The sequence below is a fragment of the Oncorhynchus keta genome, unplaced genomic scaffold (assembly GCF_023373465.1).
Source record: "Oncorhynchus keta strain PuntledgeMale-10-30-2019 unplaced genomic scaffold, Oket_V2 Un_scaffold_21284_pilon_pilon, whole genome shotgun sequence".
In the NCBI taxonomy this organism is placed as follows: domain Eukaryota; kingdom Metazoa; phylum Chordata; class Actinopteri; order Salmoniformes; family Salmonidae; genus Oncorhynchus; species Oncorhynchus keta.
Genome location: NW_026290861.1, coordinates 67,501 through 92,500, shown reverse-complemented (window position 1 = coordinate 92,500; position 25,000 = coordinate 67,501). Strand labels below are relative to the sequence as shown.

The window sequence follows — 25,000 nt, the reverse complement described above, 5'->3', positions numbered from 1 at the left end:
GGACTTGTCTCTCCTAGCTGTCTGTTTACTGTCACGTCAGCTTGTCTCCTCTGTCTGTTTACTGTCACGTAGCTGTCTGTTTGTTTACTGTCACGTCAGCTTGTCTCTCCTAGCTGTCTGTTTACTGTCACGTCAGCTTGTCTCTCCTGTTTACTGTCACGTCAGCTTGTCTCTCCTAGCTGTCTGTTTACTGTCACGTCAGCTTGTCTCTCCTAGCTGTCTGTTTACTGTCACGTTAGCTTGTCTCTCCTAGCTGTCTGTTTACTGTCACGTCAGCTTGTCTCTCCTAGCTGTCTGTTTACTGTCACGTCAGCTTGTCTCTCCTAGCTGTCTGTTTACTGTCACGTCAGCTTGTCTCTCCTAGCTGTCTGTTTACTGTCACGTCAGCTTGTCTCTCCTAGCTGTCTGTTTACTGTCACGTCAGCTTGTCTCTCCTAGCTGTCTGTTTACTGTCACGTCAGCTTGTCTCTCCTAGCTATCTGTTTACTGTCACGTCAGCTTGTCTCTCCTAGCTGTCTGTTTACTGTCACGTTAGCTTGTCTCTCCTAGCTGTCTGTTTACTGTCACGTCAGCTTGTCTCTCCTAGCTGTCTGTCACGTCAGCTTGTCTAGCTGTCTGTTTACTGTCACGTCAGCTTGTCTCTCCTAGCTATCTGTTTACTGTCACGTTAGCTTGTCTCTCCTAGCTGTCTGTTTACTGTCACGTCAGCTTGTCTCTCCTAGCTATCTGTTTACTGTCACGTCAGCTTGTCTCTCCTAGCTGTCTGTTTACTGTCACGTCAGCTTGTCTCTCCTAGCTATCTGTTTACTGTCACGTCAGCTTGTCTCTCCTAGCTATCTGTTTACTGTCACGTCAGCTTGTCTCTCCTAGCTGTCTGTTTACTGTCACGTCAGCTTGTCTCTCCTAGCTATCTGTCACGTCAGCTTGTCTCTCCTAGCTGTCTGTCAGCTGTCAGTCTCTCCCTGCTGTCTGTTTACTGTCACGTCCAGCTTGTCTCTCCAAGCTGTCTGTTTACTGTCACGTTAGCTTGTCTCTCCTAGCTATCTGTCACGTCAGCTTGTCTCTCCTAGCTATCTGTCACGTCAGCTTGTCTCTCCTAGCTATCTGTTTACTGTCACGTCAGCTTGTCTCTCCTAGCTATCTGTCACGTCAGCTTGTCTCTCCTAGCTGTCTGTTTACTGTCACGTCAGCTTGTCTCTCCTAGCTGTCTGTTTACTGTCACGTCAGCTTGTCTCTCCTAGCTGTCTGTTTACTGTCACGTCAGCTTGTCTCTCCTAGCTGTCTGTTTACTGTCACGTCAGCTTGTCTCTCCTATCTACCTGTTTACTGTCAAATTAGCTTGTCTCTCCTAGCTGTCACGTCAGCTTGTCTCTCCTATCTAGTTTACTGTCAAATGCTTGTCTCTCCACTGTCTGTCACGTCAGCTTGTCTCTCCTAGCTGTCTGTTTACTGTCACGTCAGCTTGTCTCTCCTAGCTGTCTGTTTACTGTCACGTCAGCTTGTCTCTCCTAGCTGTCTGTCACGTCAGCTTGTCTCTCCTAGCTACCTGTTTACTGTCACGTTAGCTTGTCTCTCCTAGCTGTCTGTCACGTGTCTCTCCTAGCTGTCTGTCACGTCAGCTTGTCTCTCCTAGCTGTCTGTTTACTGTCACGTCAGCTTGTCTCTCCTAGCTATGTTTACTGTTTAGCTTGTCTCTCCTAGCTGTCTGTCACGTCAGCTTGTCTCTCCTAGCTGTCCTGTTTACTGTCACGTCAGCTTGTCTCTCCTAGCTGTCTGTCACGTCAGCTTGTCTCTCCTAGCTGTCTGTCACGTCAGCTTGTCTCCTAGCTGTCTGTTTACTGTCACGTCAACTTGTCTCTCCTAGCTGTCTGTTTACTGTCACGTCAGCTTGTCTCTCCTAGCTGTCTGTCACGTCAGCTTGTCTCTCCTAGCTGTCTGTTTACTGTCACGTTAGCTTGTCTCTCCTAGCTGTCTGTTTACTGTCACTGTCTCTCCTAGCTGTCACGTTAGCTTGTCTCTCCTAGCTGTCTGTTTACTGTCACGTCAGCTTGTCTCTCCTAGCTGTCTGTTTACTGTCACGTCAGCTTGTCTCTCCTAGCTGTCTGTCACGTCAGCTTGTCTCTCCTAGCTGTCTGTTTACTGTCACGTCAGCTTGTCTCTCCTAGCTGTCTGTTTACTGTCACGTCAGCTTGTCTCTCCTAGCTGTCTGTTTACTGTCACGTCAGCTTGTCTCTCCTAGCTGTCTGTTTACTGTCACGTTAGCTTGTCTCTCCTAGCTGTCTGTCACGTCAGCTTGTCTCTCCTAGCTATCTGTTTACTGTCACGTCAGCTTGTCTCTCCTAGCTGTCTGTTTACTGTCACGTCAGCTTGTCTCTCCTAGCTGTCTGTTTACTGTCACGTTAGCTTGTCTCTCCTAGCTGTCTGTCACGTCAGCTTGTCTCTCCTAGCTGTCTGTTTACTGTCACGTAGCTTGTCTCTCCTAGCTGTCTGTCACGTCAGATTGTCTCTCCTAGCTACCTGTTTACTGTCACGTCAGATTGTCTCTCCTAGCTGTCTGTCACGTCAGCTTGTCTCTCCTAGCTGTCTGTCACGTCAGCTTGTCTCTCCTAGCTGTCTGTTTACTGTCACGTCAGCTTGTCTCTCCTAGCTGTCTGTTTACTGTCACGTTTGTCTCTCCTAGCTGTCACGTCAGCTTGTCTCTCCTAGCTGTCTGTTTACTGTCACGTCAGCTTGTCTCTCCTAGCTGTCTGTTTACTGTCACGTCAGCTTGTCTCTCCTAGCTGTCTGTCACGTCAGCTTGTCTCTCCTAGCTGTCTGTTTACTGTCACGTCAGCTTGTCTCTCCTAGCTGTCTGTTTACTGTCACGTCAGCTTGTCTCTCCTAGCTGTCTGTCACGTCAGCTTGTCTCTCCTAGCTGTCTGTTTACTGTCACGTCAGCTTGTCTCTCCTAGCTGTCTGTTTACTGTCACGTCAGCTTGTCTCTCCTAGCTGTCTGTTTACTGTCACGCAGATTGTCTCTCCTAGCTGTCTGTTTACTGTCACGTCAGCTTGTCTCTCCTAGCTGTCTGTCACGTCAGCTTGTCTCTCCTAGCTATCTGTTTACTGTCACGTTCAGCTTGTCTCTCCCTAGCTTGTCTCTCCTAGCTGTTGTCACGTCAGCTTGTCACACGTCAGCTTGTCTCTCCTAGCTGTCTGTTTACTGTCACGTCAGCTTGTCTCTCCTAGCTGTCTGTTTACTGTCACGTCAGCTTGTCTCTCCTAGCTGTCTGTCACGTCAGCTTGTCTCTCCTAGCTGTCTGTTTACTGTCACGTCAGCTTGTCTCTCCTAGCTATCTGTTTACTGTCACGTCAGCTTGTCTCTCCTAGCTGTCTGTCACGTCAGCTTGTCTCTCCTAGCTGTCTGTTTACTGTCACGTCAGCTTGTCTCTCCTAGCTATCTGTACTGTCAGCTTGTCTCTCCTAGCTGTCTGTCACGTCAGCTTGTCTCTCCTAGCTGTCTGTTTACTGTCACGTCAGCTTGTCTCTCCTAGCTGTCTGTTTACTGTCACGTTAGCTTGTCTCTCCTAGCTGTCTGTCACGTCAGCTTGTCACGTCTGTCACGTCTTGTCTCTCCTAGCTGTCTGTTTACTGTCACGTCAACTTGTCTCTCCTAGCTGTCTGTTTACTGTCACGTCAGCTTGTCTCTCCTAGCTGTCTGTCACGTTTGTCTCTCCTAGCTGTCTGTTTACTGTCACGTCAGCTTGTCTCTCCTAGCTGTCTGTTTACTGTCACGTCAGCTTGTCTCTCCTAGCTGTCTGTCACGTCTTTGTCTCTCCTAGCTATCTGTTTACTGTCACGTTAGCTTGTCTCTCCTAGCTGTTTACTGTCACGTCAGCTTGTCTCTCCTAGCTGTCTGTTTACTGTCACGTCAGCTTGTCTCTCCTAGCTGTCTGTCACGTCAGCTTGTCTCTCCCTGCTGTCTGTTTACTGTCACGTTCAGCTTGTCTCTCCTAGCTGTCTGTTTACTGTCACGTCAGCTTGTCTCTCCTAGCTGTCTGTCACGTCAGCTTGTCTCTCCTAGCTGTCTGTTTACTGTCACGTCAGCTTGTCTCTCCTAGCTGTCTGTTTACTGTCACGCCAGCTTGTCTCTCCTAGCTGTCTGTTTACTGTCACGTCAGCTTGTCTCTCTAGCTGTCTGTCACATCAGCTTGTCTCTCCTAGCTGTCTGTTTACTGTCACGTCAGCTTGTCTCTCCTAGCTGTCTGTTTACTGTCACGTCAGCTTGTCTCTCCTAGCTGTCTGTCACGTCAGCTTGTCTGTCCTAGCTATCTGTCACGTCAGCTTGTCTCTCCTAGCTGTCTGTCACGCTTGTCTCTCCTAGCTGTCTGTTTACTGTCACGTGTGTCTCTCCTACTGTCTGTCACGTCAGCTTGTCTCTCCTAGCTGTCTGTTTACTGTCACGTCAGCTTGTCTCTCCCAGCTGTCTGTTTACTGTCACGTCAGCTTGTCTCTCCTAGCTGTCTGTTTACTGTCACGTCAGCTTGTCTCTCCTAGCTGTCTGTTTACTGTCACGTCAGCTTGTCTCTCCTAGCTATCTGTCACGTCAGCTTGTCTCTCCTAGCTGTCTGTTTACTGTCACGTCAGCTTGTCTCTCCTAGCTGTCTGTTTACTGTCACGTCAGCTTGTCTCTCCTAGCTACCTGTTTACTGTCACGTTAGCTTGTCTCTCCTAGCTGTCTGTCACGTCAGTTGTCTCTCCTACTGTCACGTCAGCTTGTCTCTCCTAGCTGTCTGTTTACTGTCACGTCAGCTTGTCTCTCCTAGCTGTCTGTTTACTGTCACGTCAACTTGTCTCTCCTAGCTGTCTGTTTACTGTCACGTTAGCTTGTCTCTCCTAGCTATCTGTCAAGTCAGCTTGTCTCTCCTAGCTGTCTGTTTACTGTCACGTCAGCTTGTCTCTCCTAGCTGTCTGTCACGTCAGCTTGTCTCTCCTAGCTGTCTGTTTACTGTCACGTCAGCTTGTCTCTCCTAGCTGTCTGTTTACTGTCACGTCAGCTTGTCTCTCCTAGCTGTCTGTTTACTGTCACGTCAGCTTGTCTCTCCTAGTCTGTTTACTGTCACGTCAGCTTGTCTCTCCTAGCTATCTGTCACGTCAGCTTGTCTCTCCTAGCTGTCTGTTTACTGTCACGTCAGCTTGTCTCTCCTAGCTGTCTGTCACGTCAGCTTGTCTCTCCTAGCTACCTGTTTACTGTCACGTTAGCTTGTCTCTCCTAGCTATCTGTCACATCAGCTTGTCTCTCCTAGCTGTCTGTTTACTGTCACGTCAGCTTGTCTCTCCTAGCTGTCTGTCTCAGCTTGTCTCTCCTAGCTGTCTGTTTACTGTCACGTTAGCTTGTCTCTCCTAGCTGTCTGTTTACTGTCACGTCAGCTTGTCTCTCCTAGCTGTCTGTTTACTGTCACGCTTGTCTCTCCTAGCTGTCTGTTTACTGTCACGTCAGCTTGTCTCTCCTAGCTGTCTGTCACGTCAGCTTGTCTCTACTGTCACGTCAGCTTGTCTCTCCTAGCTGTCTGTTTACTGTCACGTCAGCTTGTCTCTCCTAGCTGTCTGTTTACTGTCACGTCAGCTTGTCTCTCCTAGCTGTCTGTTTACTGTCACGTCAGCTTGTCTCTCCTAGCTGTCTGTTTACTGTCACGTCTGCTTGTCTCTCCTAGCTGTCTGTTTACTGTCACGTCAGCTTGTCTCTCCTAGCTATCTGTTTACTGTCACGTCAGCTTGTCTCTCCTAGCTATCTGTCACGTCAGCTTGTCTCTCCTAGCTGTCTGTTTACTGTCACGTCAGCTTGTCTCTCCTAGCTGTCTGTTTACTGTCACGTCAGCTTGTCTCTCCTAGCTATCTGTTTACTGTCACGTCAGCTTGTCTCTCCTAGCTGTCTGTCACGTTGCTTGTCTCTCCTAGCTGTCTGTTTACTGTCACGTTAGCTTGTCTCTCCTAGCTATCTGTTTACTGTCACGTCAGCTTGTCTCTCCTTATCTGTCACGTCAGCTTGTCTCTCCTAGCTGTCTGTTTACTGTCACGTCAGCTTGTCTCTCCTAGCTATCTGTTTACACGTCAGCTTGTCTCTCCTAGCTGTCTGTTTACTGTCACGTCAGCTTGTCTCTCCTAGCTGTCTGTTTACTGTCACGTCAGCTTGTCTCTCCTAGCTGTCTGTTTACTGTCACGTCAGCCTGTCTCTCCTAGCTATCTGTCACGTCAGCTTGTCTCTCCTAGCTGTCTGTTTACTGTCACGTCAGCTTGTCTCTCCTAGCTGTCTGTTTACTGTCACGTCAGCTTGTCTCTCCCAGCTGTCTGTTTACTGTCACGTCAGCTTGTCTCTCCTAGCTGTCTGTTTACTGTCACGTCAGCTTGTCTCTCCTAGATGTCTGTTTACTGTCACGTCAGCTTGTCTCTCCTAGCTATCTGTCATGTCAGCTTGTCTGTCCTAGCTATCTGTCACGTCAGCTTGTCTCTCCTAGCTGTCAGCTTGTCTCTCCAAGCTGTCTGTCACGTCACGTCAGCTTGTCTCTCCTAGCTGTCTGTTTACTGTCACGTCAGCTTGTCTCTCCTAGCTGTCTGTTTACTGTCACGTCAGCTTGTCTCTCCTAGCTGTCTGTTTACTGTCACGTCAGCTTGTCTCTCCTAGCTATCTGTTTACTGTCACGTCAGCTTGTCTCTCCTAGCTGTCTGTTTACTGTCACGTCAGCTTGTCTCTCCTAGCTATCTGTCACGTCAGCTTGTCTCTCCTAGCTGTCTGTTTACTGTCACGTCAGCTTGTCTCTCCTAGCTGTCTGTTTACTGTCACGTCAGCTTGTCTCTCCTAGCTGTCTGTCACGTCAGCTTGTCTCTCCTAGCTGTCTGTTTACTGTCACGTCAGCTTGTCTCTCCTAGCTATCTGTTTACTGTCACGTCAGCTTGTCTCTCCTAGCTGTCTGTCACGTCAGCTTGTCTCTCCTAGCTGTCTGTCACGTCAGCTTGTCTCTCCTAGCTGTCTGTTTACTGTCACGTCAGCTTGTCTCTCCTAGCTATCTGTTTACTGTCACGTCAGCTTGTCTCTCCTAGCTATCTGTTTACTGTCACGTCAGCTTGTCTCTCCTAGCTGTCTGTTTACTGTCAAGTCAGCTTGTCTCTCCTAGCTGTCTGTTTACTGTCACGTCAGCTTGTCTCTCCTAGCTGTCTGTTTACTGTCACGTCAGCTTGTCTCTCCTAGCTGTCTGTTTACTGTCACGTCAGCTTGTCTCTCCTAGCTGTCTGTTTACTGTCACGTTAGCTTGTCTCTCCTAGCTGTCTGTTTACTGTCACGTCAGCTTGTCTCTCCTAGCTGTCTGTTTACTGTCACGTCAGCTTGTCTCTCCTAGCTGTCTGTCACGTCAGCTTGTCTCTCCTAGCTGTCTGTCACGTCAGCTTGTCTCTCCTAGCTGTCTGTCACGTCAGCTTGTCTCTCCTAGCTGTCTGTTTACTGTCACGTCAGCTTGTCTCTCCTAGCTGTCTGTTTACTGTCACGTCAGCTTGTCTCTCCTAGCTGTCTGTCACGTCAGCCTGTCTCTCCTAGCTATCTGTCATGTCAGCTTGTCTGTCCTAGCTATCTGTCACGTCAGCTTGTCTCTCCTAGCTATCTTTCACGTCAGCTTGTCTCTCCCTGCTGTCTGTTTACTGTCACGTCAGCTTGTCTCTCCTAGCTGTCTGTTTACTGTCACGTCAGCTTGTCTCTCCTAGCTGTCTGTTTACTGTCACATCAGCTTGTCTCTCCTAGCTGTCTGTTTACTGTCACGTCAGCTTGTCTCTCCTAGCTGTCTGTTTACTGTCACGTCAGCTTGTCTCTCCTAGCTGTCTGTTTACTGTCACGTCAGCTTGTCTCTCCTAGCTGTCTGTCACGTCAGCTTGTCTCTCCTAGCTATCTGTCATGTCAGCTTGTCTCTGCTACTGTCTGTCACGTCAGCTTGTCTCTCCTAGCTGTCTGTTTACTGTCACGTCAGCTTGTCTCTCCTAGCTGTCTGTTTACTGTCACGCAGCTTGTCTCTCCTAGCTGTCTGTTTACTGTCACGTCAGCTTGTCTCTCCTAGCTGTCTGTTTACTGTCACGTCAGCTTGTCTCTCCTAGCTGTCTGTCATCTGTTTCCTAGCTGTCTGTTTACTGTCACGTCAGCTTGTCTCTCCTAGCTATCTGTCACGTGTTTCTCTCCTAGCTGTCTGTCACATCAGCTTGTCTCTCCTAGCTATCTGTCACGTACTGTCACGTCTGTTTACAGCTTGTCTCTCCTAGCTGTCTGTTTACTGTCACGTCAGCTTGTCTCTCCTAGCTGTCTGTTTACTGTCACGTCAGCTTGTCTCTCCTAGCTGTCTGTCACGTCAGCTTGTCTCTCCTAGCTGTCTGTTTACTGTCACGTCAGCTTGTCTCTCCTAGCTGTCTGTTTACTGTCACGTCAGCTTGTCTCTCCTAGCTGTCTGTTTACTGTCACGTCAGCTTGTCTCTCCTAGCTGTCTGTTTACTGTCACGTCAGCTTGTCTCTCCTAGCTGTCTGTTTACTGTCACGTCAGCTTGTCTCTCCTAGCTGTCTGTTTACTGTCACGTCAGCTTGTCTCTCCCAGCTGTCTGTTTACTGTCACGTCAGCTTGTCTCTCCTAGCTGTCTGTTTACTGTCACGTCAGCTTGTCTCTCCTAGCTGTCTGTTTACTGTCACGTCAGCCTGTCTCTCCTAGCTATCTGTCATGTCAGCTTGTCTGTCCTAGCTTCTGTCACCTAGCTTGTCTCTCCTAGCTTTATCTGTCACGTCAGCTTGTCTCTCCTAGCTGTCTGTTTACTGTCACGTCAGCTTGTCTCTCCTAGCTGTCTGTCACGTCAGCTTGTCTCTCCTAGCTATCTGTCATGTCAGCTTGTCTGTCCTAGCTATCTGTCACGTCAGCTTGTCTCTCCTAGCTATCTGTCACGTCAGCTTGTCTCTCCTGCTGTCTGTTTACTGTCACGTCAGCTTGTCTCTCCTAGCTGTCTGTTTACTGTCACGTCAGCTTGTCTCTCCTAGCTGTCTGTTTACTGTCACGTTAGCTTGTCTCTCCTAGCTGTCTGTTTACTGTCACGTCAGCTTGTCTCTCCTAGCTGTCTGTTTACTGTCACGTTAGCTTGTCTCTCCTAGCTGTCTGTTTACTGTCACGTCAGCTTGTCTCTCCTAGCTGTCTGTCACGTCAGCTTGTCTCTGCTAGCTGTCTGTCACGCTTTGTCTCTCCTAGCTGTCTGTTTACTGTCACGTCAGCTTGTCTCTCCTAGCTGTCTGTTTACTGTCACGTCAGCTTGTCTCTCCTAGCTGTCTGTTTACTGTCACGTCAGCTTGTCTCTCCTAGCTGTCTGTTTACTGTCACGTCAGCTTGTCTCTCCTAGCTGTCTGTCACGTCTGCTTGTCTCTCCTAGCTGTCTGTTTACTGTCACGTCAGCTTGTCTCTCTAGCTATCTGTCACGTCAGCTTGTCTCTCCTAGCTGTCTGTCACGTCAGCTTGTCTCTCCTAGCTATCTGTCACGTTAGCTTGTCTCTCCTAGCTGTCTGTCACGTCAGCTTGTCTCTCCTAGCTGTCTGTTTACTGTCACGTTAGCTTGTCTCTCCTAGCTATCTGTTTACTGTCACGTCAGCTTGTCTCTCCTAGCTATCTGTCACGTCAGCTTGTCTCTCCTAGCTGTCTGTTTACTGTCACGTCAGCTTGTCTCTCCTAGCTGTCTGTTTACTGTCACGTCAGCTTGTCTCTCCTAGCTGTCTGTTTACTGTCACGTCAGCTTGTCTCTCCTAGCTATCTGTCACGTCAGCTTGTCTCTCCTAGCTGTCTGTTTACTGTCACGTCAGCTTGTCTCTCCTAGCTGTCTGTTTACTGTCACGTCAGCTTGTCTCTCCCTGCTGTCTGTTTACTGTCACGTCAGCTTGTCTCTCCAAGCTGTCTGTTTACTGTCACGTCAGCTTGTCTCTCCTAGATGTCTGTTTACTGTCACGTCAGCTTGTCTCTCCTAGCTATCTGTCATGTCAGCTTGTCTGTCACTATCTGTCACGTCAGCTTGTCTCTCCTAGCTATCTGTCACGTCAGCTTGTCTCTCCTAGCTGTCTGTTTACTGTCACGTCAGCTTGTCTCTCCTAGCTATCTGTCACGTTAGCTTGTCTCTCCTAGCTGTCTGTTTACTGTCACGTCAGCTTGTCTCTCCTAGCTATCTGTTTACTGTCACGTTAGCTTGTCTCTCCAAGCTGTCTGTTTACTGTCACGTCAGCTTGTCTCTCCTAGCTGTCTGTCACGTCAGCTTGTCTCTCCAGCTGTCTGTTTACTGTCACGTCAGCTTGTCTCTCCAAGCTGTCTGTTTACTGTCACGTCAGCTTGTCTCTCCTAGCTGTCTGTCACGTCAGCTTGTCTCTCCTAGCTGTCTGTTTACTGTCACGTCAGCTTGTCTCTCCTAGCTGTCTGTTTACTGTCACGTCAGCTTGTCTCTCCTAGCTGTCTGTCACGTCAGCTTGTCTCTCCTAGCTGTCTGTTTACTGTCACGTCAGCTTGTCTCTCCTAGCTGTCTGTCACGTCAGCTTGTCTCTCCTAGCTGTCTGTTTACTGTCACGTTAGCTTGTCTCTCCTAGCTGTCTGTTTACTGTCACGTCAGCTTGTCTCTCCTAGCTGTCTGTTTACTGTCACGTTAGCTTGTCTCTCCTAGCTGTCTGTTTACTGTCACGTCAGCTTGTCTCTCCTAGCTGTCTGTCTGTTTCTCTGCTGTCTGTCACGTCAGCTTGTCTCTCCTAGCTGTCTGTTTACTGTCACGTCAGCTTGTCTCTCCTAGCTGTCTGTTTACTGTCACGTCAGCTTGTCTCTCCTAGCTGTCTGTTTACTGTCACGTCAGCTTGTCTCTCCTAGCTGTCTGTCACGTCAGCTTGTCTCTCCTAGCTGTCTGTTTACTGTCACGTCAGCTTGTCTCTCCTAGCTATCTGTTTACTGTCACGTCAGCTTGTCTCTCCTAGCTATCTGTCACGTCAGCTTGTCTCTCCTAGCTGTCTGTTTACTGTCACGTCAGCTTGTCTCTCCTAGCTATCTGTCACGTCAGCTTGTCTCTCTAGCTGTCTGTCACGTCTGCTTGTCTCTCCTAGCTGTCTGTTTACTGTCACGTTAGCTTGTCTCTCCTAGCTGTCTGTTTACTGTCACGTCAGCTTGTCTCTCCTAGCTGTCTGTCACGTCAGCTTGTCTCTCCTAGCTGTCTGTTTACTGTCACGTCAGCTTGTCTCTCCTAGCTGTCTGTTTACTGTCACGTCAGCTTGTCTCTCCTAGCTGTCTGTTTACTGTCACGTCAGCTTGTCTCTCCTAGCTATCTGTCACGTCAGCTTGTCTCTCCTAGCTGTCTGTTTACTGTCACGTCAGCTTGTCTCTCCTAGCTGTCTGTTTACTGTCACGTCAGCTTGTCTCCCAGCTGTCTGTTTACTGTCACGTCAGCTTGTCTCTCTAGCTGTCTGTTTACTGTCACGTCAGCTTGTCTCTCTCCTAGATGTCTGTTTACTGTCACGTCAGCTTGTCTCTCCTAGCTATCTGTCACGTCAGCTTGTCTCTCCAAGCTGTCTGTTTACTGTCACGTCAGCTTGTCTCTCTAGCTATCTGTTTACTGTCACGTTAGCTTGTCTCTCCAAGCTGTCTGTTTACTGTCACGTCAGCTTGTCTCTCCTAGCTATCTGTTTACTGTCACGTTAGCTTGTCTCTCCAGCTGTCTGTTTACTGTCACGTCACTTGTCTCTCCTAGCTTCTGTCACGTCAGCTTGTCTCTCCAGCTGTCTGTTTACTGTCACGTCAGCTTGTCTCTCCAAGCTGTCTGTTTACTGTCACGTCAGCTTGTCTCTCCTAGCTATCTGTCACGTCAGCTTGTCTCTCCTAGCTGTCTGTTTACTGTCACGTCAGCTTGTCTCTCCTAGCTGTCTGTTTACTGTCACGTCAGCTTGTCTCTCCTAGCTATCTGTCACGTCAGCTTGTCTCTCCTAGCTGTCTGTCACGTCAGCTTGTCTCTCCTAGCTATCTGTTTACTGTCACGTCAGCTTGTCTCTCCTAGCTATCTGTCACGTCAGCTTGTCTCTCCTAGCTGTCTGTTTACTGTCACGTCAGCTTGTCTCTCCCAGCTGTCTGTTTACTGTCACGTCAGCTTGTCTCTCCTAGCTGTCTGTTTACTGTCACGTCAGCTTGTCTCTCCTAGCTGTCTGTTTACTGTCACGTCAGCTTGTCTCTCCTAGCTGTCTGTTTACTGTCACGTCAGCTTGTCTCTCCTAGCTGTCTGTTTACTGTCACGTCAGCTTGTCTCTCCTAGCTGTCTGTTTACTGTCACGTCAGCTTGTCTCTCCAAGCTGTCTGTTTACTGTCACGTCAGCTTGTCTCTCCTAGCTGTCTGTTTACTGTCACGTCAGCTTGTCTCTCCTAGCTGTCTGTTTACTGTCACGTCAGCTTGTCTCTCCTAGCTGTCTGTCACGTCAGCTTGTCTCTCCTAGCTGTCTGTTTACTGTCACGTCAGCTTGTCTCTCCTAGCTGTCTGTTTACTGTCACGTCAGCTTGTCTCTCCTAGCTGTCTGTTTCCTAGCTATCTGTCATGTCAGCTTGTCTGTCCTAGCTATCTGTCACGTCAGCTTGTCTCTCCTAGCTATCTTTCACGTCAGCTTGTCTCTCCCTGCTGTCTGTTTACTGTCACGTCAGCTTGTCTCTCCTAGCTGTCTGTTTACTGTCACGTCAGCTTGTCTCTCTAGCTGTCTGTTTACTGTCACATCAGCTTGTCTCTCCTAGCTGTCTGTTTACTGTCACGTCAGCTTGTCTCTCCTAGCTGTCTGTTTACTGTCACGTTAGCTTGTCTCTCCTAGCTGTCTGTTTACTGTCACGTCAGCTTGTCTCTCCTAGCTGTCTGTCACGTCAGCTTGTCTCTCCTAGCTGTCTGTCACGTCAGCTTGTCTCTCCTAGCTGTCTGTTTACTGTCACGTCAGCTTGTCTCTCCTAGCTGTCTGTTTACTGTCACGTCAGCTTGTCTCTCCTAGCTGTCTGTTTACTGTCACGTCAGCTTGTCTCTCCTAGCTGTCTGTTTACTGTCACGTCAGCTTGTCTCTCCTAGCTGTCTGTCACGTCTGTTGTCTCTCAGCTTGTCTCTCCCGTCAGCTTGTCTGTTTACTGTCACGTCAGCTTGTCTCTCCTAGCTGTCTGTTTACTGTCACATCAGCTTGTCTCTCCTAGCTATCTGTCACGTCAGCTTGTCTCTCTAGCTGTCTGTCAGCTGTGTCTGTTTACTGTCACGTTAGCTTGTCTCTCCTAGCTATCTGTTTACTGTCACGTCAGCTTGTCTCTCCTAGCTATCTGTCACGTCAGCTTGTCTCTCCTAGCTGTCTGTTTACTGTCACGTCAGCTTGTCTCTCCTAGCTGTCTGTTTACTGTCACGTCAGCTTGTCTCTCCTAGCTGTCTGTGTCACGTCAGCTTGTCTCTCCTAGCTATCTGTCACGTCAGCTTGTCTCTCCTAGCTGTCTGTTTACTGTCACGTCAGCTTGTCTCTCCTAGCTGTCTGTTTACTGTCACGTCAGCTTGTCTCTCCCAGCTGTCTGTTTACTGTCACGTCAGCTTGTCTCTCCTAGCTGTCTGTTTACTGTCACGTCAGCTTGTCTCTCCTAGCTGTCTGTTTACTGTCACGTCAGCTTGTCACTCCTAGCTTGTCATGTCAGCTTGTCTGTCCTAGCTATCTGTCACGTCAGCTTGTCTCTCCTAGCTATCTGTCACGTCAGCTTGTCTCTCCAGCTGTCTGTTTACTGTCACGTCAGCTTGTCTCTCTAGCTATCTGTCACGTTAGCTTGTCTCTCCAAGCTGTCTGTTTACTGTCACGTCAGCTTGTCTCTCCTAGCTATCTGTTTACTGTCACGTTAGCTTGTCTCTCCTAGCTGTCTGTTTACTGTCACGTCAGCTTGTCTCTCCTAGCTGTCTGTTTACTGTCGTCAGCTTGTCTCTCCAAGCTGTCTGTTTACTGTCACGTCAGCTTGTCTCTCCTAGCTGTCTGTTTACTGTCACGTCAGCTTGTCTCTCCTAGCTGTCTGTCACGTCAGCTTGTCTCTCCTAGCTGTCTGTTTACGTCAGCTTGTCTCTCCTAGCTATCTGTTTACTGTCACGTTAGCTTGTCTCTCCTAGCTGTCTGTTTACTGTCACGTCAGCTTGTCTCTCCCAGCTGTCTGTTTACTGTCACGTCAGCTTGTCTCTCCTAGTCTGTTTACTGTTTGTCTTTCCTAGATGTCTGTTTACTGTCACGTCTCTCCTAGATGTCTGTTTACTGTCACGTCAGCTTGTCTCTCCTAGCTGTCTGTTTTCTGTCACGTCAGCTTGTCTCTCCTAGCTGTCTGTTTACTGTCACGTCAGCTTGTCTCTCCTAGCTGTCTGTTTACTGTCACGTCAGCTTGTCTCTCCTAGCTGTCTGTTTACTGTCACGTCAGCTTGTCTCTCCTAGCTGTCTGTTTACTGTCACGTCAGCTTGTCTCTCCTAGCTGTCTGTTTACTGTCACGTCAGCTTGTCTCTCCTAGCTGTCTGTTTACTGTCACGTCAGCTTGTCTCTCCTAGCTGTCTGTTTACTGTCACGTCAGCTTGTCTCTCCTAGCTGTCTGTTTACTGTCACGTCAGCTTGTCTCTCCTAGCTGTCTGTTTACTGTCACGTCAGCTTGTCTCTCCAAGCTGTCTGTTTACTGTCACGTCAGCTTGTCTCTCCTAGCTATCTGTTTACTGTCACGTCAGCTTGTCTCTCCTAGCTGTCTGTCACATCAGCTTGTCTCTCCTAGCTGTCTGTTTACTGTCACGTCAGCTTGTCTCTCCTAGCTGTCTGTTTACTGTCACGTCAGCTTGTCTCTCCTAGCTATCTGTCACGTCAGCTTGTCTCTCCTAGCTGTCTGTTTACTGTCACGTCAGCTTGTCTCTCTAGCTGTCTGTAATGTCAGCTTGTCTCTCCTAGCTGTCTGTTTACTGTCACGTCAGCTTGTCTCTCCTAGCTGTCTGTTTACTGTCACGTCAGCTTGTCTCTCCCTGCTGTCTGTTTACTGTCACGTCAGCTTGTCTCTCCTAGCTGTCTGTTTACTGTCACGTCAGCTTGTCTCTCCTAGCTGTCTGTTTACTGTCACGTCAGCTTGTCTCTCCTAGCTGTCTGTTTACTGTCACGTCAGCTTGTCTCTCCTAGCTGTCTGTTTACTGTCACGTCAGCTTGTCTCTCCTAGCTGTCTGTTTACTGTCACGTTAGCTTGTCTCTAGCTGTCTGTCACGTCAGCTTGTCTCTTTAGCTGTCTGTCACGTCAGCTTGTCTCTCCTAGCTGTCTGTTTACTGTCACGTCAGCTTGTCTCTCCTAGCTGTCTGTTTACTGTCACGTCAGCTTGTCTCTCCTAGCTGTCTGTTTACTGTCACGTCAGCTTGTCTCTCCTAGCTGTCTGTCACGTCAGCTTGTCTCTCCTAGCTGTCTGTTTACTGTCACGTCAGCTTGTCTCTCCTAGCTGTCTGTTTACTGTCACGTTAGCTTGTCTCTCCTAGCTGTCTGTTTACTGTCACGTCAGCTTGTCTCTCCTAGCTGTCTGTTTACTGTCACGTCAGCTTGTCTCTCCTAGCTATCTGTCACGTCAGCTTGTCTCTCCTAGCTGTCTGTTTACTGTCACGTCAGCTTGTCTCTCCTAGCTGTCTGTTTACTGTCACGTCAGCTTGTCTCTCCTAGCTGTCTGTTTACTGTCACGTCAGCTTGTCTCTCCTAGCTGTCTGTTTACTGTCACGTCAGCTTGTCTCTCCTAGCTGTCTGTTTACTGTCACGTCAGCTTGTCTCTCCTAGCTGTCTGTTTACTGTCACGTCAGCTTGTCTCTCCTAGCTGTCTGTTTACTGTCACGTCAGCTTGTCTCTCCTAGCTATCTGTCACGTCAGCTTGTCTCTCCTAGCTGTCTGTTTACTGTCACGTCAGCTTGTCTCTCCTAGCTGTCTGTCACGTCAGCTTGTCTCTCCTAGCTGTCTGTTTACTGTCACGTCAGCTTGTCTCTCCTAGCTGTCTGTCACGTCAGCTTGTCTCTCCTAGCTGTCTGTTTACTGTCACGTCAGCTTGTCTCTCCTAGCTGTCTGTTTACTGTCACGTCAGCTTGTCTCTCCTAGCTGTCTGTTTACTGTCACGTCAGCTTGTCTCTCCTAGCTGTCTGTTTACTGTCACGTCAGCTTGTCTCCCTAGCTGTCTGTTTACTGTCACGTCAGCTTGTCTCTCTAGCTGTCTGTTTACTGTCACGTCAGCTTGTCTCTCCTAGCTGTCTGTTTACTGTCACGTCAGCTTGTCTCTCCTAGCTATCTGTCACGTCAGCTTGTCTCTCCTAGCTATCTGTTTACTGTCACGTCAGCTTGTCTCTCCTAGCTGTCTGTTTACTGTCACGTCAGCTTGTCTCTCCTAGCTGTCTGTTTACTGTCACGTCAGCTTGTCTCTCCTAGCTGTCTGTCACGTCAGCTTGTCTCTCCTAGCTGTCTGTCACGTCAGCTTGTCTCTCCTAGCTGTCTGTCACGTCAGCTTGTCTCTCCTAGCTGTCTGTCACGTCAGCTTGTCTCTCCTAGCTGTCTGTCACGTCAGCTTGTCTCTCCTAGCTGTCTGTTTACTGTCACGTCAGCTTGTCTCTCCTAGCTATCTGTCACGTCAGCTTGTCTCTCCTAGCTGATCTGTTTACTGTCACGTTAGCTTGTCTCTCCCTGCTGTCTGTTTACTGTCACGTCAGCTTGTCTCTCCTAGCTGTCTGTCACGTCAGCTTGTCTCTCCTAGCTGTCTGTCACGTTAGCTTGTCTCTCCTAGCTATCTGTTTACTGTCACGTCAGCTTGTCTCTCCTAGCTGTCTGTTTACTGTCACGTCAGCTTGTCTCTCCTAGCTATCTGTTTACTGTCACGTTAGCTTGTCTCTCCTAGCTATCTGTCACGTTAGCTTGTCTCTCCTAGCTGTCTGTCACGTCAGCTTGTCTCTCCTAGCTGTCTGTTTACTGTCACGTCAGCTTGTCTCTCCTAGCTGTCTGTTTACTGTCACGTCAGCTTGTCTCTCCTAGCTGTCTGTTTACTGTCACGTCAGCTTGTCTCTCCTAGCTGTCTGTTTACTGTCACGTCAGCTTGTCTCTCCTAGCTGTCTGTCATGTCAGATTGTCTCTCCTGCTGTCTGTTTACTGTCACGTCAGCTTGTCTCCTAGCTGTCTGTCTTGTCTCTCCCTAGCTATCTGTTTACTGTCACGTCAGCTTGTCTCTCCTAGCTACTGTCACGTCAGCTTGTCTCTCTAGCTGTCTGTTTACTGTCACGTCAGCTTGTCTCTCCTAGCTGTCTGTTTACTGTCACGTCAGCTTGTCTCTCCTAGCTGTCTGTTTACTGTCACGTCAGCTTGTCTCTCCTAGCTGTCTGTTTACTGTCACGTCAGCTTGTCTCTCCTAGCTGTCTGTTTACTGTCACGTCAGCTTGTCTCTCCTAGCTATCTGTCACGTCAGCTTGTCTCTCCTAGCTGTCTGTTTACTGTCACGTCAGCTTGTCTCTCCTAGCTATCTGTTTACTGTCACGTTAGCTTGTCTCTCCTAGCTGTCTGTTTACTGTCACGTCAGCTTGTCTCTCCTAGCTGTCTGTTTACTGTCACGTCAGCTTGTCTCTCCTAGCTGTCTGTTTACTGTCACGTCAGCTTGTCTCTCCTAGCTGTCTGTTTACTGTCACGTCAGCTTGTCTCTCCCTAGCTGTCTGTCACGTCAGCTTGTCTCTCCTAGCTGTCTGTCACGTCAGCTTGTCTCTCCTAGCTATCTGTCATGTCAGCTTGTCTCTCCTAGCTATCTGTCATGTCAGCTTGTCTCTCCTAGCTGTCTGTTTACTGTCACGTCAGCTTGTCTCTCCTAGCTATCTGTTTACTGTCACGTCAGCTTGTCTCTCCTAGCTATCTGTCATGTCAGCTTGTCTCTCCTAGCTGTCTGTTTACTGTCACGTCAGCTTGTCTCTCCTAGCTGTCTGTTTACTGTCACGTTAGCTTGTCTCTCTAGCTGTCTGTTTACTGTCACGTTAGCTTGTCTCCCCTAGCTGTCTGTTTACTGTCACGTCAGCTTGTCTCTCCTAGCTGTCTGTCACGTCAGCTTGTCTCTCCAAGCTGTCTGTTTACTGTCACGTCAGCTTGTCTCTCCTACCTGTCTGTTTACTGTCACGTCAGCTTGTCTCTCCTAGCTATCTGTCACGTCAGCTTGTCTCTCCTAGCTGTCTGTTTACTGTCACGTCAGCTTGTCTCTCCTGGCTGTCTGTTTACTGTCACGTTAGCTTGTCTCTCCTAGCTGTCTGTTTACGTCAGCTTGTCTCTCCTAGCTGTCTGTTTACTGTCACGTCAGCTTGTCTCTCCTAGCTGTCTGTTTACTGTCACGTCAGCTTGTCTCTCTAGCTGTCTGTTTACTGTCACGTCAGCTTGTCTCTCCTAGCTGTCTGTTTGCTGTCACGTCAGCTTGTCTCTCCTAGCTGTCTGTTTACTGTCACGTCAGCTTGTCTCTCCTAGCTGTCTGTTTACTGTCACATCAGCTTGTCTCTCCTAGCTGTCTGTTTACTGTCACGTCAACTTGTCTCTCCTAGCTATCTGTCCGTCAGCTTGTCTCTCCTAGCTGTCTGTTTACTGTCACGTTAGCTTGTCTCTCTAGCTGTCTGTTTACTGTCACGTCAGCTTGTCTCTCCTAGCTGTCTGTTTTACTGTCACGTCAGCTTGTCTCTCCTAGCTGTCTGTCACGTCAGCTTGTCTCTCCCTAGCTGTCTGTTTACTGTCACGTCAGCTTGTCTCTCCTAGCTGTCTGTTTACTGTCACGTCAGCTTGTCTCTCCTAGCTGTCTGTTTTTACTGTCACGTCAGCTTGTCTCTCCTAGCTGTCTGTTTACTGTCACGTCAGCTTGTCTCTCCTAGCTGTCTGTAATGTCAGCTTGTCTCTCCTAGCTGTCTGTTTACTGTCACGTCAGCTTGTCTCTCTAGCTATCTGTCACGTCAGCTTGTCTCTCTAGCTGTCTGTTTACTGTCACGTTAGCTTGTCTCTCCTAGCTGTCTGTCACGTCAGCTTGTCTCTCCCAGCTGTCTGTTTACTGTCACGTCAGCTTGTCTCTCCTAGCTGTCTGTTTACTGTCACGTCAGCTTGTCTCTCCTAGCTGTCTGTTTACTGTCACGTCAGCTTGTCTCTCCTAGCTGTCTGTTTACTGTCACGTCAGCTTGTCTCTCTAGCTGTCTGTCACGTCAGCTTGTCTCTCCTAGCTGTCTGTTTACTGTCACATCAGCTTGTCTCTCCTAGCTGTCTGTTTACTGTCACGTCAGCTTGTCTCTCCTAGCTGTCTGTCTGTTTCCTAGCTATCTGTCATGTCAGCTTGTCTGTCCTAGCTATCTGTCCGTCAGCTTGTCTCTCCTAGCTATCTTTCCGTCAGCTTGTCTCTCCCTGCTGTCTGTTTACTGTCACGTCAGCTTGTCTCTCCTAGCTGTCTGTTTACTGTCACGTCAGCTTGTCTCTCCTAGCTGTCTGTTTACTGTCACATCAGCTTGTCTCTCCTAGCTGTCTGTTTACTGTCACGTCAGCTTGTCTCTCCTAGCTGTCTGTTTACTGTCACGTTAGCTTGTCTCTCCTAGCTGTCTGTTTACTGTCACGTCAGCTTGTCTCTCCTAGCTGTCTGTCTCAGCTTGTCTCTGCTAGCTGTCTGTCACGTTAGCTTGTCTCTCCTAGCTGTCTGTTTACTGTCACGTCAGCTTGTCTCTCCTAGCTGTCTGTTTACTGTCACGTCAGCTTGTCTCTCCTAGCTGTCTGTTTACTGTCACGTCAGCTTGTCTCTCCTAGCTGTCTGTTTACTGTCACGTTAGCTTGTCTCTCTAGCTATCTGTTTACTGTCACGTCAGCTTGTCTCTCCTAGCTATCTGTCACGTCAGCTTGTCTCTCCTAGCTGTCTGTTTACTGTCACGTCAGCTTGTCTCTCCTAGCTGTCTGTTTACTGTCACGTCAGCTTGTCTCTCCTAGCTGTCTGTTTACTGTCACGTCAGCTTGTCTCTCCTAGCTATCTGTCACGTCAGCTTGTCTCTCCTAGCTGTCTGTTTACTGTCACGTCAGCTTGTCTCTCTAGCTGTCTGTTTACTGTCACGTCAGCTTGTCTCTCCCAGCTGTCTGTTTACTGTCACGTCAGCTTGTCTCTCCTAGCTGTCTGTTTACTGTCACGTCAGCTTGTCTCTCCTAGATGTCTGTTTACTGTCACGTCAGCTTGTCTCTCCTAGCTATCTGTCATGTCAGCTTGTCTGTCCTAGCTATCTGTCACGTCAGCTTGTCTCTCCTAGCTATCTGTCACGTCAGCTTGTCTCTCCAAGCTGTCTGTTTACTGTCACGTCAGCTTGTCTCTCCTAGCTATCTGTCACGTTAGCTTGTCTCTCCAAGCTGTCTGTTTACTGTCACGTCAGCTTGTCTCTCCTAGCTATCTGTTTACTGTCACGTTAGCTTGTCTCTCCAAGCTGTCTGTTTACTGTCACGTCAGCTTGTCTCTCCTAGCTATCTGTCGCGTCAGTGTCTCTCCAAGCTGTCTGTTTGCTGTCACGTCAGCTTGTCTCTCCAAGCTGTCTGTTTGTCACGTCAGCTTGTCTCTCCTAGCTGTCTGTCACGTCAGCTTGTCTCTCCTAGCTGTCTGTTTACTGTCACGTCAGCTTGTCTCTCCTAGCTATCTGTTTACTGTCACGTCAGCTTGTCTCTCCTAGCTGTCTGTTTACTGTCACGTCAGCTTGTCTCTCCCAGCTGTCTGTTTACTGTCACGTCAGCTTGTCTCTCCTAGCTGTCTGTTTACTGTCACGTCAGCTTGTCTTTCCTAGATGTCTGTTTACTGTCACGTCAGCTTGTCTCTCCTAGATGTCTGTTTACTGTCACGTCAGCTTGTATCTCCTAGCTGTCTGTTTTCTGTCACGTCAGCTTGTCTCTCCTAGCTGTCTGTTTACTGTCACGTCAGCTTGTCTCTCCCAGCTGTCTGTTTACTGTCACGTCAGCTTGTCTCTCCAAGCTGTCTGTTTACTGTCACGTCAGCTTGTCTTTCCTAGATGTCTGTTTACTGTCACGTCAGCTTGTCTCTCCTAGCTGTCTGTTTACTGTCACGTCAGCTTGTCTCTCCTAGCTGTCTGTTTACTGTCACGTCAGCTTGTCTCTCCTAGCTGTCTGTTTACTGTCACGTCAGCTTGTCTCTCCTAGCTGTCTGTTTACTGTCACGTCAGCTTGTCTCTCCTAGCTGTCTGTTTACTGTCACGTCAGCTTGTCTCTCCAAGCTGTCTGTTTACTGTCACGTCAGCTTGTCTCTCCTAGCTGTCTGTTTACTGTCACGTCAGCTTGTCTCTCCTAGCTGTCTGTCACGTCAGCTTGTCTCTCCTAGCTGTCTGTTTACTGTCACGTCAGCTTGTCTCTCCTAGCTGTCTGTTTACTGTCACGTCAGCCTGTCTCTCCTAGCTATCTGTCACGTCAGCTTGTCTCTCCTAGCTGTCTGTTTACTGTCACGTCAGCTTGTCTCTCCTAGCTGTCTGTAATGTCAGCTTGTCTCTCCTAGCTGTCTGTTTACTGTCACGTCAGCCTGTCTCTCCTAGCTATCTGTCACGTCAGCTTGTCTCTCCTAGCTGTCTGTCACGTCAGCTTGTCTCTCCCTGCTGTCTGTTTACTGTCACGTCAGCTTGTATCTCCTAGCTGTCTGTTTACTGTCACGTCAGCTTGTCTCTCCTAGCTGTCTGTTTACTGTCACATCAGCTTGTCTCTCCTAGCTGTCTGTTTACTGTCACGTCAGCTTGTCTCTCCTAGCTGTCTGTTTACTGTCACATCAGCTTGTCTCTCCTAGCTGTCTGTTTACTGTCACGTTAGCTTGTCTCTCCTAGCTGTCTGTCACGTCAGCTTGTCTCTCCTAGCTGTCTGTCACGTCAGCTTGTCTCTCCTAGCTGTCTGTTTACTGTCACATCAGCTTGTCTCTCCTAGCTGTCTGTTTACTGTCACGTCAGCTTGTCTCTCCTAGCTGTCTGTTTACTGTCACGTCAGCTTGTCTCTCCTAGCTGTCTGTCACGTCAGCTTGTCTCTCTAGCTGTCTGTTTACTGTCACATCAGCTTGTCTCTCCTAGCTGTCTGTTTACTGTCACATCAGCTTGTCTCTCCTAGCTGTCTGTTTACTGTCACGTCAGCTTGTCTCTCCTAGCTGTCTGTTTACTGTCACGTCAGCTTGTCTCTCCTAGCTATCTGTCACGTCAGCTTGTCTCTCCTAGCTGTCTGTTTACTGTCACGTCAGCTTGTCTCTCCTAGCTGTCTGTTTACTGTCACGTCAGCTTGTCTCTCCTAGCTGTCTGTTTACTGTCACGTCAGCTTGTCTCTCCTAGCTGTCTGTTTACTGTCACGTCAGCTTGTCTCTCCTAGCTGTCTGTTTACTGTCACGTCAGCTTGTCTCTCCTAGCTGTCTGTTTACTGTCACGTCAGCTTGTCTCTCCTAGCTGTCTGTTTACTGTCACGTCAGCTTGTCTCTCCTAGCTATCTGTCACGTCAGCTTGTCTCTCCTAGCTGTCTGTTTACTGTCACGTCAGCTTGTCTCTCCTAGCTGTCTGTCACGTCAGCTTGTCTCTCCTAGCTGTCTGTTTACTGTCACGTCAGCTTGTCTCTCCTAGCTGTCTGTCACGTCAGCTTGTCTCTCCTAGCTGTCTGTTTACTGTCACGTCAGCTTGTCTCTCCTAGCTGTCTGTTTAGTGTCACGTCAGCTTGTCTCTCCCAGCTGTCTGTTTACTGTCACGTCAGCTTGTCTCTCCTAGCTGTCTGTCACGTCAGCTTGTCTCTCCTAGCTGTCTGTTTACTGTCACGTCAGCTTGTCTCTCCTAGCTGTCTGTCACGTCAGCTTGTCTCCCTAGCTGTCTGTTTACTGTCACGTCAGCTTGTCTCTCCTAGCTATCTGTCACGTCAGCTTGTCTCTCCTAGCTATCTGTTTACTGTCACGTCAGCTTGTCTCTCCTAGCTGTCTGTTTACTGTCACGTCAGCTTGTCTCTCCTAGCTGTCTGTTTACTGTCACGTCAGCTTGTCTCTCCTAGCTGTCTGTCACGTCAGCCTGTCTCTCTAGCTGTCTGTCACGTCAGCCTGTCTCTCCTGCTGTCTGTCACGTCAGCTTGTCTCTCCTAGCTGTCTGTCACGTCAGCTTGTCTCTCCTAGCTGTCTGTCACGTCAGCTTGTCTCTCCTAGCTGTCTGTTTACTGTCACGTCAGCTTGTCTCTCCTAGCTGTCTGTCACGTCAGCTTGTCTCTCCTAGCTGTCTGTTTACTGTCACGTCAGCTTGTCTCTCCTAGCTATCTGTTTACTGTCACGTCAGCTTGTCTCTCCTAGCTGTCTGTCACGTCAGCTTGTCTCTCCTAGCTATCTGTCACGTCAGCTTGTCTCTCCTAGCTATCTGTTTACTGTCACGTCAGCTTGTCTCTCCTAGCTGTCTGTTTACTGTCACGTCAGCTTGTCTCTCCTAGCTGTCTGTTTACTGTCACGTCAGCTTGTCTCTCCTAGCTATCTGTCACGTTAGCTTGTCTCTCCTAGCTGTCTGTCACGTCAGCTTGTCTCTCCTAGCTGTCTGTTTACTGTCACGTCAGCTTGTCTCTCCTAGCTGTCTGTTTACTGTCACGTCAGCTTGTCTCTCCTAGCTGTCTGTTTACTGTCACGTCAGCTTGTCTCTCCTAGCTGTCTGTTTACTGTCACGTCAGCTTGTCTCTCCTAGCTGTCTGTCACGTAAGATTGTCTCTCCTAGCTATCTGTCACGTCAGCTTGTCTCTCCTAGCTGTCTGTAATGTCAGCTTGTCTCTCCTAGCTATCTGTCACGTCAGCTTGTCTCTCCTAGCTATCTGTCACGTCAGCTTGTCTCTCCTAGCTGTCTGTTTACTGTCACGTTAGCTTGTCTCTCCTAGCTGTCTGTTTACTGTCACGTCAGCTTGTCTCTCCTAGCTGTCTGTTTACTGTCACGTCAGCTTGTCTCTCCTAGCTATCTGTTTACTGTCACGTCAGCTTGTCTCTCCTAGCTGTCTGTTTACTGTCACGTCAGCTTGTCTCTCCTAGCTATCTGTCATGTCAGCTTGTCTCTCCTAGCTGTCTGTTTACTGTCACGTCAGCTTGTCTCTCCTAGCTGTCTGTTTACTGTCACGTTAGCTTGTCTCTCCTAGCTGTCTGTTTACTGTCACGTCAGCTTGTCTCTCCTAGCTGTCTGTTTACTGTCACGTCAGCTTGTCTCTCCTAGCTGTCTGTTTACTGTCACGTCAGCTTGTCTCTCCTAGCTGTCTGTTTACTGTCACGTCAGCTTGTCTCTCCTAGCTGTCTGTCACGTCAGCTTGTCTCTCCTAGCTGTCTGTCACGTCAGCTTGTCTCTCCTAGCTATCTGTCACGTCAGCTTGTCTCTCCTAGCTATCTGTCACGTCAGCTTGTCTCTCCTAGCTGTCTGTCACGTCAGCTTGTCTCTCCTAGCTATCTGTTTACTGTCACGTCAGCTTGTCTCTCCTAGCTATCTGTCATGTCAGCTTGTCTCTCCTAGCTGTCTGTTTACTGTCACGTCAGCTTGTCTCTCCTAGCTGTCTGTTTACTGTCACGTTAGCTTGTCTCTCCTAGCTGTCTGTTTACTGTCACGTTAGCTTGTCTCCCTAGCTGTCTGTTTACTGTCACGTCAGCTTGTCTCTCCTAGCTGTCTGTCACGTCAGCTTGTCTCTCCTAGCTATCTGTTTACTGTCACGTCAGCTTGTCTCTCCTAGCTGTCTGTTTACTGTCACGTCAGCTTGTCTCTCCTAGCTATCTGTCACGTCAGCTTGTCTCTCCTAGCTGTCTGTTTACTGTCACGTCAGCTTGTCTCTCCTAGCTGTCTGTTTACTGTCACGTTAGCTTGTCTCTCCTAGCTGTCTGTCACGTCAGCTTGTCTCTCCTAGCTGTCTGTTTACTGTCACGTCAGCTTGTCTCTCCTAGCTGTCTGTTTACTGTCACGTCAGCTTGTCTCTCCTAGCTGTCTGTTTACTGTCACGTCAGCTTGTC

General features: G+C 48.8%; 1 protein-coding gene across 1 annotated transcript in view; it reads left to right on the top strand.

Moving 5' to 3' along the window:
• The window catches only part of cacna1hb (calcium channel, voltage-dependent, T type, alpha 1H subunit b), a 200,210-nt gene that overhangs the window by 126,719 nt on the left and 48,491 nt on the right, over positions 1–25,000 (top strand). The gene's annotated exons all lie outside the window — the stretch shown is intronic.